Source organism: Theobroma cacao, chromosome 10 (assembly GCF_053813885.1).
Source record: "Theobroma cacao isolate CCN51 chromosome 10, ASM5381388v1, whole genome shotgun sequence".
NCBI lineage: Eukaryota > Viridiplantae > Streptophyta > Magnoliopsida > Malvales > Malvaceae > Theobroma > Theobroma cacao.
The window spans coordinates 26,154,377-26,172,659 of NC_142648.1; the positions used below are offsets into that span (position 1 = coordinate 26,154,377).

The 18,283-nt window shown below is 31.7% G+C and overlaps 1 long non-coding RNA gene across 1 annotated transcript; it reads right to left on the reverse strand.

Moving 5' to 3' along the window:
- Positions 1 to 6,794: 6,794 nt before the first annotated feature.
- LOC148760518 (uncharacterized) lies at positions 6,795 to 8,719 on the reverse strand. The gene is made up of 3 exons (XR_016023246.1): positions 8,622 to 8,719; positions 7,891 to 7,970; positions 6,795 to 7,024 (listed from the first exon to the last, which is right to left on the reverse strand). It is a non-coding gene; the product is annotated as an uncharacterized LOC148760518 (long non-coding RNA).
- Positions 8,720 to 18,283: the final 9,564 nt, after the last annotated feature.

Consider the following 18,283-nt stretch of genomic DNA (forward strand, 5'->3'; position numbering starts at 1 on the left):
ACGGTAGTGCTAATGCCTCTCATAGTATTAGCGAGGGATCGCTAGATTCTACTGCTAGGAGCCGATGGCAACCCAAACCAAGTAGTCTAAGAAGTGCCTTGCCTAGGATTTCACTAGATTTGGGAATCTTTTGGTAGGATGGAAGTGGATTAGTATTATGGCTATTAAAGAAAGATATTTATCTTAGTGGCAAGGTTGATCATCTTAAATAATTACTAAAGACTGATGTAGAAAGTCATTAATGATTCAAGCAATTACCCTAATTAACAATGAATGTATTTTACAGTACTAAGAAATGGATATCGATTAATATGATGAACTTTTGGAGTGATAACCCTAGATTTTGATGAGGTATAAAACATTATTTGAATTGATGATGTTTGTTGGAGATCATTACTTATCGTAGTATGTGAGTTTTTTATATGATTCCGAATGCAAGGCTAAATAAATAAATTCTGGTTCATGGGATAAATTGTATCAGAGAAAATGATTCCCGAGCAAACACATTGAACTAGGGGACTATGTTATAATAAGCGAGTTCAATGTGTTGTAATTGCACAGGATATTGGGAGACAGTGTGGTAAGACTAACAATTGATCATGGAGATGTGAAATTGGGAATCTTAACTGTGGTTATAATTCGAAAGGATATGGAAGAAATCAATGAGGCTCTAGATGATATTTTGAGTGATTAATGTGATAAAGTCAAAGATTGTAAGCTTGAGGGTGGAGGAAGTATGAAATGATGCCATAACATTATAGGAAGATAATCTAATACAAATATGGTCCATTAGAGATAAATGAAGAAACTTGAAAAAGATAAATTTTTTATTAATAAGGATTGTGTGTATAAGTGTAGTAAAAGATGAACTATTTTCATGGTCTTTGTATTGGAAGTTAATAAACCATTGGAGTTATAAGACAAGGAAGATGATCAGAAATGGATAATGAAAATAGTGGGATACCATAAATAATAAGTAATTATGTGTATGATGATGTATATATTGTGAATTCATTACACCATATGGGAAAGATGTCCTAAGGCAGGACTTGAAATATGTGGATTTTTGGATATGCTCTAGGAGGGAACTTCTGCATCCTAAATTTGAGGTATCTTGATCTTATAACTGTAAGGACGAGAGGTAATAATTAAGTGAATTATCTACTTTATAAATGTAATTGGTTAAGAATCCTTTATGGCTAGAAAGCACGAGCAAATTGGGAGTGGCATGAAGATGAAACTCACGAGTTGAAGAATGGTCATTAGTTTTGATACTAAGCTTTTTGGTTTGGAGTCTTAAGTGCATTGGGGAGGTATTAAGATAAAGATGTTAAGTGAAATTGCAAAGTTTCTTTATTGCCTTATATATTGGCATGTAAGAGAAAGAAAAGTTAGAGATTTTTGAGATGGCTACATAAAAATAAATTAACATGTGGAGTGTTAAGATGAATAATATGTTGTCACAACCTAGTACTCCCCTCGAGCCCGTGACAACCGCCGCGACGTCTCGGTAGACATTCGTTACCCGGAGTGCCAACTGGAACCCCGCAAGGCTTTAGTACCATTTTTCTCATCTCCCTTGTGAGTAATCATCGCCAAACCTCGTTTTTAAAGAATTTTAAGCTTTTTTCCCTTCAAAACCGTGGAAAAATAATTTTCGCCTCATAAGGGCGTTTTCGTCATTTTTTCTTAAAATTTTTCGAACCCAACTAAAATATAGTAGATAAGTGGAAAACACATATTTCATGATTTAAAATAAATTTGGGTATCTAAAACATTTATTAAAAAAGATATTGCAACTATTTGAATAAAATAAAAGTATTCAATAAAATATCCTAATTTCTTGTAAAATAATATTTATAGAGTCATCAGTAAATAATTTTTGTAATGTAAAAGCTAAATAAATTCATACGTACTATAATACAGATAACCGAGATGTGAAATTTACTTTATAGTGACTTGTGGGCCTAGAAGGAAGAAAAGTGCACAAAAGCAGTAAACCTACAGTTTTTAGAGTAGTAAAGCCGACTATAGCCTTCCACGATATGAGCTATCTACCGACTATCCTGAGCCTGAAAGGAGTGGAAAGGAGAGTGGTGAGATTATAAAATCCTAGTGAGTAAACAAATACCATCTAAAATATCTAAAGTCGAGTAAATGGATATAGATAAAATAAATCATCAAATTGTAATTTATCACCTTTCAACTTGTTTCAACCAAATAAAATCAATTCATATAAATCGAGTAATCAACATGGCTTATGAATTTATCAAAACTTTGGCTCATGCCAAAAATCATTATCATACTCAATTATCAGGGATACCTTGGCCGAGGGCTATCCCAAATCGAGTCCGCCAAGGCTAATAAAATGTTATGTACGCATAAATCATATTTTTATTTTGAAAACATAGCCGTTCCTTGGCGTTGGCCGAGTTCCCCCTCATGTGGTGGGTTAGCGTGAAGTGAACTCTAAAAGTGATAGCCTCAAGAGTTATCCATCCGCGCCTCTCACTGAGGTAAGAATATATCGAGAATTCCATGCCCCTCTAATAGGTTGGTTCACAAAAAACCCGCCCCCTACAGTAGGATAAACCCACTATATAATAAAATTTTGACAGCATAACAGGGTTAATTTAATACTACCTAGCCTGCAAATGTAAAATAGAACAATTCATACAGTTCATAAAAATCACAACTCAGCCAGTCATGCCAACACATTAACATAAGCCATCAATTCAAATCATAAATTTACAACACATCAGGGGTCTCCAATTACTTTATTTTCAAAATCATCATTCAATTTCAAGACAATTTATAAGATTTTTTCATTTAAACACATTTTGTTTATAAACATAAAGGTTTGCCATTTAAACTCATTTTCCATAAAATCACAAAATCAGATAAAAACTACTTTAGATAATTAAGACGATAGTAAGGTTACTCACAGTACTAGGAGTTCGATATACTCTTATTCCCGGTCTTTGGGCACAATCTCTTTACCCTTGTTAGAGGGTTCACCACCTATACATCATACGTGACACGAATTTCAATAAATTGTGTCAATTTATCATAAACTATTTCAGGCTCTATAAATCTATATGAATGCACGAAATGTGATGCAAAATGTTCGAATAGCCGTTTAAATACAGTATTCGACCTAATTCATACTATTCTCAGTGTAATTTGGCTAAAACCTCCAATTTAACTCCAAATCGATTTCTTTCACTTTCTACACTCCAATTATACTTAAAATACCTCAATGACTGTGAATATGATTCAATTTATCTGTCCGAACCATAAATTGCACATGTCTATACATTAGGTAAAAATTCAGATTTTCATGCCAAAATTTCTCATTAAATTTCTAGCCTCACCAATCATTAAATACCACCAAAATATTATGAAATATCATCAATTTCAGCCTCAATATCCTCCCTAGAAAATTCGGCCAATGATGGATAATCGGAGAAAATGAATTTTTCTTGTTGGCTTTTCATGCTACACATCACTAACTAACTAAAAACACTAGAATATCTTAAAATCTAACCAAAAAATCATCAAATTCTCTCTCCTAGGTGTTCGGCCAGCAAGGGTTCATCATGCAAACTTGAGTTCTAAGCATGGAAAGTGAAAAAGAAAGCATGGGTAGTGTAAATCACAAGTCAAAATCAAGAAATTTTACCTTATTAGCTTAATACCTTGAAATCCCACACTTTTTCTTCAATTTTCCCACCTAGGGTTTGTGTTCTTTCCTTTCTCCCTTTGTTCTTGCTATGGCCGGCCATAATGAAGAGAAAATGGGCTGATTTTGTTTTAATTTTTAAGCTAAATAATTAATGGACAAAATTTTACCATATGTCACCTTACCATTGGTCCATTTTTAATTTCTTAACTATTAAGCTTTCTCTCTCCACCATATAAATTCCTTCAATTATCCATGATAATTTTGAGTAAATTCCATATGCTGGACAAGTGTTGGGTGTGTAAAATTACAATTTTGCCCTTGGGGAGGCAAAATGACTATTTTGCCTTTATGCTAAAAAAAATGTCGGAATTAAAATTTTTCACTTCTCAAACTCAAATTATACTCCAAATGATCAATCTTAGTCAAAAATTTTATCCAACACTCATGTCTTAACCTCGGGTTGCAAAATAACCATTTTACCCCCAAATCATGAAAATTCTAATTTGATTCCAAATCGGTCATCGAACTCCAAATCACCATTTTAAGTCATTCTGAGAATTTAAAATTCTCAATTTCATCTTAAAATCTCTATTTGGACTAGTTTGAGGCTTAATTCAACTTAATTGTACCATTTGGTACATTGTCGTCTTTTAACGATTTTTCGAGGCTTTCCAAGTGTGCAAGCATATTGTCAATCACATGAATGATATGGCAAGTATTTTATAAGGTCGGGCTTGACATATGTTGACTAAAGTCAAATCTTAAGAAATAAAGTAAACCTTGTAAAAGGTTAAAGAGGAAGTGAGGGAAAGGTTAGATGAATGTATGAGATATTGATAAGAGATGTCAATACCAAGTGATAAGAGTGTGGATAAAGATTTCAATAACGATATAGCAAATGAGTTTATATAGAATATTGTTACGAGAATTTACAAATCTTGTCTTGACTTTGTTGAAAGGAAAGGATTAGTGACAACACAAGTAAACTACGTGATATGCTAGAAACCCTTGGAGATAAGTTGAAGCATGGGTAGTTAAGCCTGCATTTAAATATTTTGGTGAGCAAGGGCATGCCTTTATGGAAATGATATACTTGGAGTATGAAAGAGCACATAAGTGATTAAGTGTTTCAAGAATGTGTAAACACCTTTGAGAAAGAATTATAAATTATACGAGATAAGTATAAGATGTGTGATTTTGAAACTTGCTAAGGAGCCAAACGGCTAAGTCACGAGTTAAGTGATCACCTGCTGTGAAACATAAGTTTAAGATAGATATCCCCAAGGAAATACTCAAGAGAAGTTTGCCATAGATCTCGTGAAAGCAAGTACTAAGTTATGTGGTTATAAAAAAAGGAAGCTGTAAGCTGAGAGTGATATTAGTATTAATATTGAAAAGTATTTTAGGAGAATCTAGTTTCAAGTCTTGTAATTTCAAGTACAATTTGTAAATTGGTTAAAGGAGAATGATGTTATATTCGTATGAAAGAGTGGAACAAAGGATGATAGAAGTTGACCTTGATAATGAAGTCGGATAATGAAACTTTCCTAATATATTATGGAAATTGGAATTCGAAATGCTTGAGGCATACATGATTCAAATGAGTCTGAGTTTTAAGTGACAAATCAATATCGGAATGCAAGAGGGATACAAGGTAATGTAGGGGCATGAAGGATAATCGTGGAAAAAAGATGACTCTTAGGAATTGTGGTATTGCATAAGATGCAATGATCAAGTTAAGATAAATCTTTGAGGCATCAATGGGATTATAAAGCATACACGCATAATAGATTATAATTCAATGGAGATGACATTATGATGCAATGATATATAGTACAAGGAAACTTAAGCATATAATTGGAAATGATAAGAAGAGAGTATAAGTATGTAAATGATGTGGAACTATGCACAGGCATGATGAGAATTTGTATGAATTATGAAGATTATTCTATTGAATCTTGGTTATGGATGGGAATGAACAAAGAGAAATTAGTTTTGAAGGCATTTGAAAAAAGAAACCCGTATACATAATAAGGAATATGGACATTTAAATGTGCGTGTATACGTATGTGTGGAGTTAGTGATGTACCCAACTAAAATGAAGAATGGTTTTAGTGGTTCGGGATTTGAACTCAATATATTTGATGAGTTGTATAGATAATGTAATGATCAAGAATCTTATTAGAAGTCGATTTATGGTGACCTAAGGAATTTTAGGGAAATAGTTAAGGGAATGTAATTTATAGTGCGATTAAGCCATATGAGATGGATTAATAGGATTAAGAAGATTGAAATTTCCTAAATGCAAGGTAAACATGAAGTATGTGAAAATAATTGAAGCCATTAATCTTCCCTAACGCTGAGGATATGTACAGGAATGAGTATGGCGTGTTAATGATGCCGTAAACTGCACAATAGTGTATGAGGATAGGATGAATGAATGAAAGTCGAGAAGTTTGATATGGAATGAAGTAATAAGATAGTGATTGGTATACCTAAATAAGTATAAAATGCGATCAAAATTGGTATGATTGAAAGGGAGTTATGGTTCAAGTTTAATGATAGTAATAAAAACATGTTTGGTGTTTGAATATAAGATATCATAATTGTGAAGGTTACTGTTGATATGATTTTAAAGGATAATAATAGACATAAGTGAAGTACTCAAGTTGAATTGGAGGTAAATGAGGTGAACAAATCGAAATTTTTCTTATAAAGGGGAGGACTGTCACGACCCGGAACTCCCATCAGGCCCGTGACAACCGCCGCGACGTCCCGATAAGCACTCATTACCCCAAATGCCGATCGAAACCCCGCAAGGCTTAGCATCACTTTCCGCATCTCCCCGGTGAGCGACAGTTATTAAATCTCACATTTCAAGAAATCATAAGTTGTTTCCAACTCAAAACAATAAAAATATTATTTTCTAGCTCACTGGGGCATTTTCGTCATTTTTTTTTTTGAAATTTCGAAATCCGAAAAAATGTAATATGTAAGTGGAAACACATATTTCATGATTTAAATTAAATTTTGAAGTCTAAAACATTCATTTAAAGTAAAATTATAGCTATTTGAATATAATAAAAACATTAAATAAAATATTCTATTTTCTTAAAACACAATATTTTCAAAGTCTTCCTAAAATAACTTTTGTAGCGTAAGAGTAAAATAAATTTATTCATATAGTAATAAAGATAATTAAAGTATGAAATTTCGTTTACAGTGACACGTGGGCCCCCAACTAACCAAGAAGGTGTAGAGCTACGAACCCTTACTTCCTATGATGCAACTCCGAGATTAATTCTCGTCTTAATCAACTATCAACAAACTGTCCTGAGCCTGAAAAATGGATAAGAAGAGGGGTGAGATTAAATAATCCCAGTGAGTAAACAATTACCATCAAAAGCATCTAAAACCGAGTAGATGGAGACAATATAAAAACGTTATATCTCAATAATGTTCATAACACAAAATTCGTTTCAATCTATACCAAATAATTTCTTTTCATCAAAATTTCCCCGACTTATGAATTTTTTTAAACTTGGCCCCTGCCAATATCATTCTCGCAGGTACCTTCGTCAAGGTATGCCACTGAGACCGCCAAGGCTGTTCAATGACCCATACCCATAAACATGTTTTCACATCTGACACACAGCCGTTCCTTGGCGTTGGCTGAGTCTCACTCTCACGTGGTGGCCCGAACGTGAGGTGCACTCAAATCATACCTCAGGAGATACTTCACCCAACATCTCCCCCCGGAGGTAAGTATATAATTGAGTTACCGTGCCCCTCTCATAGGCAGTCCACGGAAACCCCCACCACTGCAGTGACCGTTTAATATACCACCAGACCCATAAAAATTCCAGTAGCATAATATGGCGAATAAAATGTAATCCAGTCTACCGAGACCAATCCAAAATTGTTCATATATTTCATGCCAACCCCACAAATTTAGCCATCATGCTACCATAATGTCATAAGCCCCAATTTCAATAACATATAAAATCATAAATTTCAACACAGTCTCCATATACTCAATTTTCTCAAAACAATATTTGATTTCAAAACCAGTATAAATCTCATTTTTATTAAAAAATATTTTAATTGGAAAACATAATATTTTATAATTTAAATTCACCATTCAATAAAAGCATCAAACAAGTATAATTACTCTAGATATTTAAGACGATAAATTGTCCACTCACAGTTCTAGGAGTCGATGTACTCCTAATCCCAGTCTTCAAGCACAATTTTGGTACTTTTACCAGTGTAATTTGCTCACCACCTATCCACAATGTACAATACATAATTCACCACATCAATGCTTGACCATTATAAAATCAATTCAGGCTCGGTATATATGCATGATATGACATGCAACTTATCCGACTACCGCTTAAATGCGGTGCTGACCTAATTCGGCCTATTACCCGATTAAATTACTAACGCGTCCAATTTAATCTCAAATTAATTTTTTTCAGTTTCTATACCTCAATTGCACCAAAATTGACTTAATGTCCCTCGGTGTGGTGCAAATTATCAGTCCTGATAGCAAACTACGAAAATACCCCTAATGGGTAAAAATTCATATTTTTGCTCCAAAAATTTTCATTATTTTTCTAGACTCATAATTCATCATTATTCATCATAATTCCTCAAATAAACATCAAGATCATCAGCCAATATTCCCCTAGAAAATTCAGCCAATAATGGTAATGGAGGAAAATAAATTCTTTTCTTGTTGTTTTGTTCCTAAATATGCTAAACTAACTTAAAACACTAACATAACTTAAAATCAAATTAATCTAACAAGTTTCTCTCTCCTAACCCATTTTTCCAGAATTGAATTCATCCTCAAATCCCATGATTCAACCATGGAAAATGATGGAAAATGCATGGGAAATGTAAAGCACAAGTCAAAATCAAGAAATTTTACCTTTGGTCACTTGTTTCCTTGAATTTTCACCAATTTTTCCTTGAATTTCTCCCCCTAGGTTTTTGTTTTTCTTTTCCCCTTTGTTTTCTTGCTATGGCCGGCCATAATGAAGAGAAAATGGTGGTGTGGGCTGATTTTTATAGTTAAATAATATAATAATCTAAACTTGCCACATGTCACTACATTATTGGTCTATTTTTTAAATTCTTATCTTTCAAGCTTTAAATCTCCACCACACATTATTCCTTAAAATATCCATAACTTAGATAAAATTCTCAAACTTATCCAAAGTCTTGGTGAAGTAATTTTTGATATTTACACTTTTGCCCCCTTAAAATTAAAAATTACATTTTTGCCCCAAAAACTGAAAAATTGCCCATAGACATATTTTTTATCCCTTATACTCATATCATTCCCCAATTTGTCAAATGTGATCTAAATTCTCTCAAAATCTCAAATTTTGTCCGCAGATGGAAAAATTACAATTTTACCCCTATATAGTGAAAATTTCAATTTGACTCTGAATTGATCCTCGAACTCCTAATTACCATTTTGAGTCATCCCTGAACTGTGAAACTCTTAATTTCACCTTAAAATTCCTATTTGAACTAGTTCAAGGCTTAATCGACTTAATGATACCATTAGGGGCAATATCGTCTTTTAACGATTTCTCGAACTTCCTAAATATACAAACATTCTATCGAGCATATGAATGATATTATAATTATTTTACAAAGCAGGGTTTGACAAGGACATAAGAAGTCGAGCATTAGATGAGAAAACAATACCCCCATCTTTTCTTTGAGTTTAGTAAATAAAATTTTGAGGTCAAAATTTTATTTTAAAGGGGGTAGTGCTGTCAAGCCCGGCTCTACAATATGTTTATTATGCCATTCTTACATAAGAATGCATGTTTGCTTACTTGGGTACCTAAGAAATCATTAAAGGATGGCAATGTACCAAATGGTACAATTAAGTTGAATTAAGACTTGAACTAGTCCAAATAGAAATTTTAAGATGAAATTGAGAATTTTAAAACCCTAGAATGACTTAAAATGGTGATTCGGAGTTCGAGGACCGATTTAGAGTCAAATTGGAATTTTCATGATTTAGGCGTAAAATGGTCATTTTACCACTCGAGGTTAAAATTGGAATGTTGGAAGAAGTTTTTGATCAAAATTGACTATTTAGAACATAATTTGAGTTTGAGAAGTGAAAAATTTTAATTCTAACATTTTTTCGAGCATAGCGGTAAAATAGTCATTTTGCCACCCCAGGTGCAAAATTGTAATTTTGCACCACCCAACACTTGTCCAGCATATGGATTTTACCCAATATTATCATGGATAATTGAAGGATTTTATATGGTGGAGAAAAGAAAGCTTAATAGTTAAGAATTTAAAAATGGACCAATGATAAGGTGACAAGTGTCAAACTTTTATTTCTTTATTATTTTCCTTATAAATTAGCACAAAATCAGCCCATTTCTCATTCATATGGCCGGCCAAAGAAGAACAAAGGAAGAAAAGAAAGAACAAGAACCCTAGAGTGAAAATTCAAGAGAAAGTTGGTGGATTTCAAGTAATCAAGCAATCAAAGGAAAAATTTCTTGATTTTGACTTGTGATCTACCTTTCCCATACATTCTTTTGCATTTTCCATGGTTGAATCACATGATTTCATGATGGGTATCTTGCTAACCAAACACCTAGGAGAGAGAATTTGATGATGATTTAGATAGATTTTTAAGATATATGGATGTTTTTAATTGTTAATGGTATTAAGTGTAAGAATTAAGCTTGAAATTCACATATTCCTCATGAGTTTATCATTGGCCGAATCTTCCTTGTAGAGTGTTGATGGTGAATTTGATTTTATTTCAAGTGAATTGGTTAGGAAATGATGAATTATGGTGAGAAAATCAAGTAGGAAAAATCATAATGTTGATACACTCACCATGGCCGAAATTCTCATGAAGAAATGTGAGAATGGTTTTGCTAAATTTTGTGGTATTTGACTTGTGTTTGGTGATTTGAAGAATTGAGAGAAAAATGGAGTTAATTGGAGTTGAATTGGACATATTGGCCAATTAATTGGGTGATAGATCGAATTAGGCCAATACCAATTTATTTTGGTATACAATTGAATTTGTGTAGAACACCGTGTTTAGACGATAATCCGAACAATTCGCTTTCCATTTCATGCATTCGTAAATAGCCTAAAATAGATTTCTAATGGTATGACACAGTATATTGAATTGTGTGTTGTGTATTGTATATAGGTGGTGAGCCCTCTAACAAGGGTAAAGACGTTGTGTCAAAGGACTGAAAATAGGAGTATTTCAAACTCCTGATACAGTGAGTAACCTTATCATCATCTTGATTATCTGAAGTGAATTTTAATTCGTTTTTGTGATTTTATGAAAAATGAGTTTAAATGATAAATTTTTGGTTTTATAAACAAAATGTGATTAAATGAAATGATTTTATAAATTGTCTTGAAATTGAATGATGGCTTTGAAAATAGAGTAATTGGAGACCACTTGATGTGTTGTAAATTTATGTCTCTAATTGATTGGCTTATGGCAAAATTGGCATGAATGGTTGAATTGGTAAATGTGCTGAAAATGTATGAATTGTTGATTTGCCTTGAGAGGCTGTAAAATAAAATAATTGTCATGTCATGCTATTGCAAATTTTACTGAATTGGTGGATTATTGATTGGTCACTGCAGTGGCGGGTTCTGTGGACCAGCCTATTATAGGGGCACGAAATCCCGTTATATTCATACCTCGATTAGGGAGGCGCGTAGGGTAACTTTCGAGGTACAATTTTTAGAGTTCACTTCACGTCAAACCACCACGTGAGGGTGAACTCAACCAACGCCAATGAATGGCTATGTTTTCAAAATAAAAACATGATTTATGCTTACATGACTTTTTAACAGCATTGGCAAACTCGGTTGAGATAGCCCTAGGTCAAGGTATCCCTGACAACTGAGTATGAGAATAATTTTGGCACAAGCCAAGTTTTAAGAAATTCATAAGCCATGTTGATTATTCGATTTAAATGAATTGATTTTATTTGGTTGAAATGAGTTGAAAGGTGATAAATTACAATATGATGATTTATTTCAATCGTCTCCATTTACTCGACTTTAAATATTTTGGATGATGTTTGTTTACTCACTGGGATTATATAATCTCACCACCCTCCTTTCCACCTATTTCAGGCTCAGAATAGGTTGCAGATAGTTGATTTTATCGAAGGCTACCATTGGATTTGCATCCTCCAAACTGTAGGTTCACAGTCTTCCTTACTTTTGGTTATTCAGGGAGCCACTTGTTATTGTAAATTAAATTAAATACTCTGACTTACTGTATTGCAGTATGTATGAATTTATTTAGCTTTTATGCTACAAAAATTACTTACCGGTAAATCTATAAATATTGTTTTAAAGGAGAATAGAATATTTTATTGAATATTTTTATTATATTCAAATAGGTATAGTTTCACTTTAAATGAATGTTTTAAACATCTAAACTTATTTTTGATTATGAATTATGTGTTCTGTACTCGCATGCTACATTTTTAGCTAGTTTTGAGATTAAAAGAAAATGACCAAAATGCCCCTGTGAGAAAAAAATTATTTTTCTATTGTTTTGATTTAGAAATAGTTTATAATCTCTCAAAACATGATACTTAACAACTGTTGCTCACAAGGGAGGTGCGAAAAGTGATATTAATGTCTTGCGAGGTTCCGGTTGGCATTCCGGGCAATGAATGTCCATCGGGACGTCACGGCGATTATCACGGGTTCGAGGGGAGTATCGGGTCGTGACAATGAACTTGTTAAAAATTAATGGTCAAAGATTGTTTTAATTTTACTTAAACAATTTTAAATAATTATTTTAATAAGATTTTTAAATCTTATAAAGATAATAATGTAATTATGTTATGTCCAAACTCTAATTTTAAATTTTGTTTTGTTATATTTGATGCTATTGTTATTTTGTTTTGTTGTAATAGTTTTTGTAATTATTGATTTTAAATTTAAATAATAAAATTATATTTAATTATAAATATTTTTATTTAATCGTGTTATTAATTGTGTTGTGTCATATATTAACATGTTTAGCAAACGTGTTAAATATGTCGTATCATGTTACATGATTATTAAATATATACGTGTACGTGTTTTATATTTAAAATATAAATAATATTCGTGTCGTGTTTGTATTTAATCATATTTCATATTTAATCATATCTGACACATTTAAAATAAAAATATAAATTACTAGATCTACCCTCGACCTCCATGCAACGCAAGAAGCTAACAAGCCAAGTTGACAAGACATGCCATGAATGGCGGGAAGGCAATTGCGGTGAACTGGAAAGCACAGGGGAGGTGTTTGCAGTGTTGGCACTAGTAGAGTCAAGATTTTAGATTGAAGAAATGAGAGAAAAAATTTAATATTTAAAAAAAATAGAATTATTAAATTTTTAAAAAATAAAAATAAAATTTTAAAATAATATAAAATTTTTTGTAATTTTGGACAGCGAGGGCCCCTACTAGGCCCCTCCCTTCGCCTTTAAGTGCTGAGACAGTTCAATCAGTCGTACCGAAATTCCACTACTCTGATGGAACGCCCATCGTCCACACATTTGCTCTGTCGCACGTCTCCCAACTACAATAAATTTTATATGTGCTTTTTTCTTTTGTAGTATAAAAGCAGATCTTATATATTAATTTGCTCTGATAAAGTGTGTGAAAATTTGTGTCACATGAATATTTTGTGGATTTCAATTTCACGTGTAATCAAAAGTTATTGCACACTTGCAACATGTTTGGTAAAAAAATAGCTAAATTATTTTCTGTTTATTTTCATATTTTCTCTTGAAGAAATTGTGAGAAATGATTTCCATAGAAGATAACTTAAAAAATGATCGTCTTTATAATTTTAACTGTTTTTAGCTAGTTTTTTATATGACTTGACAATAATACCCTTTAAACAATTTTAGACAAATTAAAATGGTTTCAGTTTTCTCTTTCCCGCCATCCATATAAAAATTTCAAAATTAAATCTTAATTTCTCTCTCTGCTCAAATATGTCTATTTCGCCATCCAATTCGCAGATATGACATCAAGCTCTTTCTTATTTTATTTTATTTTTTTAGATGGTGGATCTTGGAGTTTTTAAGGGTGATGAACAGCGATTTTGCTCTTTGCAGGCAGCGATTTTGCTCAGAGAGAAAGAACAGCTAAAGCATGTTTGATGGGTTTTATGGTGTTTCACGGTTTTATTGTGTCTGGGATTGGGATGATTGTTAAGAATGGTTTCTAGGGATTTTGATTTTTTTTATGAGATTTTGAGTTGAAATTGTTCAAGGAATATTTTGTAAAGAGGGTATATTTTGTTTTTGTATAAGGAGAGTGAGTAAGACCTCTTGATAAAGATATATTTTCTCTTGCTTTGGAGGGTTATGGAGTTTTGTAACCTATCTTTTATGAAATGCACAATTTCATGACTTAGCAAAAAAAAAAATATTTGTTTTAGGTTCTTGAGTTTGTTGGTTTATTCATAGAACTCTAAAATTGAGTTTACTGGTTTTTAGGGTATTGTGTGACTTAATCACCGTGTGACTAGTTTTTAGTCATTACGTGATTGGTTTTAGGTATTACGTGACTAGTTTTTATACATTACATGACTGATTTTTAAGCAATGCCTAAGTTACACAATACCTTACGAACTAGTCACGTAATGTCTTACTAACAAGTCACACAATGCCTTACTAACAAGTCACGCAATACCTATCAACTAGTCATGCAATACCTTATCAAAAACTAGTTACTCAATGCCTTATCAAAAACTAGTCACACAATGCCTAAAGTTAGTCACGCAATGCGTTATCAGAAACTAGTCACGCAATGCCTTATAAAAAACTAGTCACGCAATACCTTATAAAAAACTAGTCACGCAATGCCCAAAGTCAGTCACGCAATGCCTATTAACTAATCACGCAATGCCTTATTAGAAACTAGTCACGCAATGCCTTATCAAAAATCAGTCATGTAATGCTCAAAGTCAGTCACGTAATACTTAAAAATTAGACACATAATTCCCAAAAATCACCAAAACTACTGAATTTCATTTAACAAGATCAACAACTTCAAGCGATACACCATATTCCATTTAACAACATAATTAACAAATATGAATGCTCAAAATGTTCGAAAGTTTTTCTTCATATATCAAAAATCACTCCAAAATGTTTAAAAATGCTCAAAACCCTCACAGGTTTTCTTCGTGTATAAAAAACTACTCCAAAATGCTCAAAATGCTTAAATATTTTTCTTTCTGGTAAGGAATACTCCAGAGATGAATAGTCTGGTAAGGAAAGCTAAAAAACTATGAGTCAGTTTGAGGCGCAAACCTAAACATACTTGACCCGTTAATAGGTTTTGAGTTGAGGCGCTAGGCCTAGCGAATGAGTCGGTTTCATTAAGGATAATTTTGTCCAATTTTTTTTTCTCTTGGCTAAAAACAGATAAAATTATAGGGAGCACTATTCTTAAAAACATCTTATGCCTCAAGCCCATTTATGAAAAGCACTCTTTTCTCTTTATCCCATTTGGTAAACAATGTCATAAAAAATAACTATTATTTAGTATTAGTTTTTTTTTAAAATAAGGTAAAACTCAAGTTTAACTAAACCCAAGCTCTCTTATGATATTTGCTATTTCATAACTAGAGGAATAACAATCAAATCTGATAAGATTAAAATATCTTTTATAATTTAAAAATATTACAATCTTAGACCTATAATATTTTTTTCTCATTTTCCCTTCTTCTTTCTCTCTCTTCTCACATTTTAACCTCTTTCATTCTTTTTCTAACTGGCACTCATTACTAGAGATGACGATGGCGGTAGTAGCGTTGACGGCGACGGCGGTTTCACGATCAAATATGGTCGGAAAGAATCGATCTAGTACTTTTTGACAAGATTCAATCGAAGAGTCGTTGGATCTGGTATCCACGACCTGATCTGGCCACAGGAAGCATCAGATCTGGTGCTTCTTTGACTTAATCCCAATAGTCGGATCTAGCACTCCATGGTCAAATCTAGCCGTGGGAAATGCCGATCTGACCACTTAGTGGCCAGATCCGCCCACATGATGTGCCAGATCGGAGTTTCATTACACTGGTCATATCTTCGGTGTTCGGCCCATGGAAAAGAAGAAAGGAAAAAGGAAAAAAATAGAATAAAAAAAATTATTTATAAATTAATATTTTAAAATATTAATATTTTATATATAATTTAAACATTATTAATATTAATATGATTAAAATATTAAAAAATAATATTTTAAAATATTAACGTTTTATTTATTAAATTATTAATATATTAAATTTTTAATGAGTATAAATAAAAATAAAAAATGCAAATAAAGAAAAAATAAAAAAATTACACTAATATTTTAATAATAAAATTATTAAATTTTAAATTTTTAAAATTTTAATGAAAATAAAAATTAAATAATTAAAAAAATTTACTTATATTTGTCTTTCGGTATAAATTTTACTAAATTATGTAAAGAGTATTTTGTTGTTTCAAAAAATAATATTATTATAATAAAAAGTTTTAATTTTTAATTATTTATTATAAAAATTAATATTTTAAATTTAGAAATTAATTAAAATTATTAATATTTTAATTATAAAAATATTAAATTATAAATAAAATATTAATAATTAAATTATACTAAAATATTAATATTTAAAATATTAATTATTAATATTTTAATAAAATTATAAATAATTAATATTTAAAAAATAAAAATAAATAATCATATATATAATAAAAATTATTTTTATCTTTTTACTTTTTATTTTTTTTATTTTAAAATTATTATTATCAATCAAATACTGTTATAAGTCTTAATAATTATTTTTATTTTATTTTATTTATTATATTAAATAATATAATAATTATTTTATTTTATTTTTATATAATAATTATTTTATTTTATTTTTATTTATTTCGTGAATCAAATGTATTTTAAAAGTAAAAGACTGCATGTCGCTTAGAAACTAGCTTAATGAGCCTGAACAGAATAAAAGCTGGAAAACTTGGCAGCTTTCGTTGCTTTTATTAATTTATTTAATTTTATAATTAATAACAATAAAAAAAGTGCCATCTTCGTTACTTTATGCAATCTTTGTATATCGTAGCTGAATCTATGAAAATTGGGTTAACACTTAAAAAGTGTTGAGCAAGTGCTACCAAAATGATTACTGATAGCACACGCCAATAAAGATGCTGCCCAAAGACCAAATTACTGTGGTAAGGATTTCATTTATTTTTAGATCAAGATGGCTCCAGTCCACGGTCGTTTCTTGCAGTCACTGTGGAGGAGCTGGATCCCTGTTCTCTTTGCAGCAAGCAGCATCGCTACTTGATTATTGAGAATTTTAATTGTTCCCTTAAAATATCTTATTGCAGCTTAAGTTCTGATATCGAGAGATCAATGGGTTTTTGGGCATGGTTAAGACAAGTGACGAGGATGATACAAGGTTTAAACCTTTTACTTTTCATTTTTGCTTGAATTTTTTCAGAAATTAAAAGCATTTTTATACTAACCCAAGGTCCCAGCGAATATTTTGATGAACTTAATTGGGTTCTTGGTGCTCTCAGAGAAAGTAGATCATTTGCTGGGTCGGGGTGTGAGACCAGAAGATGAACCCAGCATATCAGAAGAGAGTGGAACTGGAGCTGGGAAATAAAGTAGATCATTTGATTTCCAACTACATGCTTGAAATCTAATAAAATTACGAACCTTATTATTGGATGGGAGTTGAGAAATACATTTTATCTGTCCGAGATGTATTCGAAATCCATTGAGCTTTATCAGCTCCATATTTTTCAAGAATTAAGTGACACCACAGAGCCTTCTCTTCAGTACCATAACGCCGCCACCACTTGGCTAAAAGAGCCAAAGTTTTATGATAGAGGCTTGAAATACCTAAACCCCCAAATATCTTGGGCTTACATACAATATTCCAATTAACCTTATGCAATTTGCGAGAATTATCACCGCCGCCCCACAAGAATGCTCTCCGTAGTTTCTCAAGCTTATGAATAACTCCCTTGGGTGCTTGAAAAATAGAGAGATAGTATAAAGGCAAAGAGTTAAGAACAAAGTTAATGAGAGCAAGACGACTACCAAAAGATAGGTACTTACGTTGCCATAAAGCAACTCATAATTTACAACTATCTTGGCCTTCCCTTTCTCTTGTGCTTCCTTTGGAGCATTCGGTGTTTTTATTTATTTATTTATTTTTATAATTAATAACAATTATAAAGAGAAAATTATGAAAAATAGTCTTTCTTGATAAGGACATTTTAAAAATAACTATTAAAATAAATTTAATTGTTTTTAACCATATTTTGTCATAACTTGACAAAAATGCCCTTGAAACTATTTTAAATAAATTAAACCATTTATCACAATTTCTCTCCATTTTTGTTTCTGATTTATCTCTCTCGCCATCTTAGTCTCTCAAATTTTATCGATTTTTCTCTTCAGCATTCGTCTGCTATGCTTCTGATTTCTCTTTCTTGCACTTTCAAGACACTTAGCAATAGTTTTGATGTGCTTGGG